This window comes from Phocoena sinus, chromosome 5, assembly GCF_008692025.1.
Source record: "Phocoena sinus isolate mPhoSin1 chromosome 5, mPhoSin1.pri, whole genome shotgun sequence".
Taxonomy (NCBI): Eukaryota; Metazoa; Chordata; class Mammalia; order Artiodactyla; family Phocoenidae; genus Phocoena; species Phocoena sinus.
In genome coordinates this window covers 19,973,128-19,977,830 of record NC_045767.1, presented here as the reverse complement: position 1 = coordinate 19,977,830, position 4,703 = coordinate 19,973,128, and positions in this window count along the sequence as shown.

The window sequence follows — 4,703 nt, the reverse complement described above, 5'->3', positions numbered from 1 at the left end:
TAAGACTATTATCTTGCCTTTTGTCCTTAATTTAGCTCAGTGATTCTTGGTTGGGGCCATTTTGAACCCAGGGGCCATTTGGTAATGTCTGAAAACAGTTTTGGATGTTACAGCTTGGTGGAGGAGGAAGATGCGACTGGAATCTAGTGAACAGAGGCCAAAGATGTTGCTGAACATCCTGCAATGCACAGGCTAACCCCTACAGCAAAGAATTATCCTGCCCCAAGTGTCAGTTGTGCTGAGGTTGAGAATCCCTGCTTAACTGCTTGGGAAGCCATGATTCTATCTCAGACTACCAGCCAAGTCCAGGGCAAGAGCCCCCCTTAACCAAACCACAGAGATTGCAATTTCAGAGGAATCAGCACCAGAGCTCATGAGCCCCCCCTTGCTTTACAACCTGGTGGAAAGCCTGCTCTGCATTATCTGGGTAAAAGGGCACAGAGAAGACATACAAAAGCAGGCGGGTCAGGGACAAAAGTGGGTGGGTCAGGGGTCCTGAGAATCCATGGTATCACTTAAAAATCAATTCACTAATGGTTACTTAATAAACAGAACCACCAAGCTAAGTGCTAAAGGCCCTGGCTCTTCCTATGAAGTGACACAACAGCCAACAATTTTTTTTTCTGTGTTGTTCTGTCTTTACTCTGTTTACTTAATAATGGCAACAGTCCACATTACTGAGCGCTTACCGGGTACCCAGCACTGTGCCAACTGTTTTATGTGAACTCTCTAACTGAACCTTTCCCCAGTGCACTATTATTTCCAGAGTGTACATTTTCTCCTGCTAGAGATTTATCCTTGTTATGAGAGAAAATACTGAAGACATTCCACAAAGAGGGCAGTTATACCACCCAAGAAACAACATGTGGGTATCAGTTTTCACAGGACGGGGCAGGAGAGAAAACGCAGTCATCAGACCAGCAAAGTTCAATGAGCGGTTACTGAGGACCTCTACCTGTCAGGTTGCTGCTATTTTCTCAGAAGGCTCTTATCCTTAAAGAGCTTGCAGAGAAAAAATATATTTATATCAGCTTCTATTCCATGAAAATTCACATTTAGATACCCTTATAATAGATGAACCGCTTACATTCCTCAATGATTTCAGACAAGCAAAGTGTTATCCTATAAGCAAAGACATGATGTTTCAGGGAACTTGGCGTACTCCAGGCCCAGTGCTGGGGTTCAAGTGGGAGGAGTTTAGTTGTAAGACTTGCATTGTTTGGGAGCCTTATTTAGGGCAAAAGGAGGCTAGAGTAGAGGAGAACAACCTAGAAGGAAAGCATAATGGCCTTACCCAAAGTCCCCTCTGCAGACTGGTCTCAGCCCTATAGAGCTGTGATTTTCAAATGTTTTTGTCCTTGACTCCGGTAAGAAATGTGTTTTACCTGCTCCCAGCTAAAGTGTTATAAAATACTATTTACACTTTCTGTATGTGACACGCTGATATTTTCTCTTCCGGTTACACTCCACTTTCTTTAATTCTGATCTTGAGCTAGCGGGTGAGCACATGTCCTGCTTTGTCCAGGGCAGTCCCAGCTTATGCCTCGTCCCCATGTAATTATTGATAACTCCCTCCTTACTCACTAAATTGGTTTCACAACTCATCAGCTCACGTTTCGAAAAATCCTGCTATAGAGAAAGAAGCCTCGAGCAACAGGTGAAGGAACTGTTTTCACAAAGAGAAAGAGCTGCCTCAGGGCAGAGAGGGCCAAAAAGAAACAGCTTAGCAGGGGGCTGCCTTCTCCCAATTTCTAACCCAAGGTCTGGGGTGTCGGAGACCCACCACTTTCTCAGGGCTCAGGCAGCCAGGACTGCGGTGAGATGTCGTCCCCAAGTGGTTTCTTATGGGGCAAGAGAAGAATCATTGCCTTCACCCAGAGACTCATTGAGAAACTAAAGAAAGCTGGGGAAGGGACTTGGGGCCGATAATGTGCAGGTTGGGACAATAATCCAGTAACATGGAGTTATTTCAGATAATGCTTAAACCCAGGGTTTGAAGAAGTTAGTTACCATTAATTTTCATAACCAACCAAAATATGCTAGAAATAAATGATAGTTGCTTAACAAAGTTGCTTATTCTTAACAAGCTATTCAAAAGCAAAATAAAAAACCCCAATTTTGTTTCCTCCAACTTAAAAAAAAATTTGCTCAGAGGTACAAACTTTCCAATAGCTATCCTGTGAATAACATTTAAATTTGAAATGAACAGCATTAAAAAAAGTAAACATTTAAAAAAATATTATCTCCTATGGAAAAGGAAACTTTTCATTACTTCAAACTGCTTTGGATATTCATTCATTTAACTCCTTCTCCCCCATTTCCCTGTCTTAAAATACATTTGAAATGAGTGAAATCATACAGAATTTGTTATGATGCAGTAATCCAGGAGGAAATATCTGATCCACGTTCTCCCTAAATATTGTATTCTTATCAAGAAAAGAGTCGTTTTCACCACGTTTTTAAAAAGTGATTTCACATTTCTGCTTGAAGTTACTAATAACAAAATATGTCAATCCTTTGTCTCCTGAAAATATTTGTTTTAAAATTCCCATTGCCGCTTCCCCCTCCTCAAAAGTCTTATTTAAGAAAACAGAAAAGCATTCTCAGAGTCGGTTGGTAACAAATGGAATTTCCAGGGTGGTTTTAGCTGCTGCTGCCGCTTCTGGGCACGGCTCTAGCAGTGCCTCAACACAAGCTCAGCGATGGATATTCACACATCCTCTCATGTACTGTGCTCAGCTGTGGGCTCCGGACAACAGGCAGCTTCCGGCTCTTTTTAGCTTTCCAGGCAAGACTCCAAAAACAACTTGTTAAAATAGGCGTTTTCAGAAAGATAGAAATGAAAGAACTACAGTCCTGACCAAATGCTTTGAAACGTCTTCTATACCCTTGGGTCCCTCCTCTAGAATACCAGGCTTGCTTTGGAAATGATGAGCTGGACCTTTATTGTCAACATTCTGAAGGGATGCCAGGATGCACATTCTATGATACTTCACTGGCATAAGTCTAGATGCTGGCTAATGTAGATCAGATTCAAATAGCCCAGGGAACATCCTTGAGACCGTATGCCTGGCTACTTCATTCCTTCTGGGGCTCTTCTTGAAGCTCTTTCTTCATTTGCATCCAGGATAGCTCTTTGGCCTAGATTTCTCCCACCTCTCTGACTGATCCTGCTCTATCTCTTTATCTTCCATTTCCCCACACTCTGACCATGGAGTGCATTAGGTCCAGTCTTTGGTTTGGTTCGGGTTTTTGTTTTTTTTTTCTTACCTTCTCTCACTTCTAAGTGATCTCACACATTCTCACCACACTTACTAAGCCATCTCATTCATTCTCATGGCTTCAAATGCCATCTAAATGCTAATGATTCCCAAATGCATAACTCTGAAGCCTTCCATGGTCTCCAGGCTCAATATCTGGTTGCTGACTGGATGTCCAACAGGGTTCTCAAGCTTAACTTTTTTGGCCGCGCTGCAAGGCATGCAGGATCTTAGTTCCCCAGCCAGGGATCAAACCCGTGCCCCCTGCAGTGGAAGCACGAAGTCTAAACCACTGGACCGCCAGGGAAGTCCCAGGCATCTCAAGCTTAATGTGTCCGCTACTGAGTTCCCATTATTGCTCCCATCTCTCAGGCTGCTCCTTGCACTGTCTCCTCCATCTCGATGGATGGCTACCCCAACTTCCCAGGTGCTCAGGCCAAGAACCTTGGAGCCGTCCATCACACCACTCTTCCTCTCACATTCTGTATCATCAAATCTGGTTGCCCCTGCCTTAAACTGTAGCAAAATTTGACTCACCCGGTATTACCACATTGCACAATTCTAAGAGGCCCCTCTGACATTGAATGTACTGTGACAGGTGCCTCTGGAAGCCTGCTCTGTAAGATCACCCCCACTGTCACCATCCTGGTCCCACCATCACCATCTCTTGCTAGTTGTGTAGCAGCCTCGTCACTGGCACCTCTGCTTCCACCTTTTCCCCTTTGGTCTGTCCTCAGTGATGCCACAGAGATTCTGGTAAAACATATATCATATTACTTCTCACCTCAAAACCTCCTGTGGTTTCTCAGTTTATTCTGAGTAAAAGCAAACGTTTTACAATGACCTCTAAGACCTTACATAGTATGGTCACCTACTACCAGTCTGACCTCATCTACCAATTCTCTGCTTCTTTCTCTCTACCCTTGGCATGCTGATCACCTCACTGTGCCTTGAGCACTCCCAGAAAACTCCTGCCATAGGCCAGGGCACTTTCTGCTCCACCTGCCTGGAATGATCTCACCCTAAATTGCTCTCTTCCTTTAGATCTGTACTCAGATGTCACTGCTTGGTAAGGCCTGCCCTGGCCACCCTATCTAAAATTGTAACTATCCCACTCTATACTCCCTTTGCCTCCCTGCCTTATTATTATTTTTTTTTATCAGCATATATCACTATCTAAAGTTTTGCGGGGATAGGGCATCATCCTCCAGGATCCTGCAATAAACATTGGAAATCAGATGACTTCTGTGGTGCTGTGTTCCCCAGTAGGCAGAATCCACGAGCCTAGGAATCAAGGGATGGAAGCAGAAACGGCCCGTTTACTATCACTCCCAGTGAGCTATCGATACTTGGAGAATTTGTGCTTCCTGTCCTGTTAACTCTGGGTTCTGCGGGTTTAGAGGTCGTGGTTCACAAAGGGGAAACAGTTCCTCCAGGGGACAC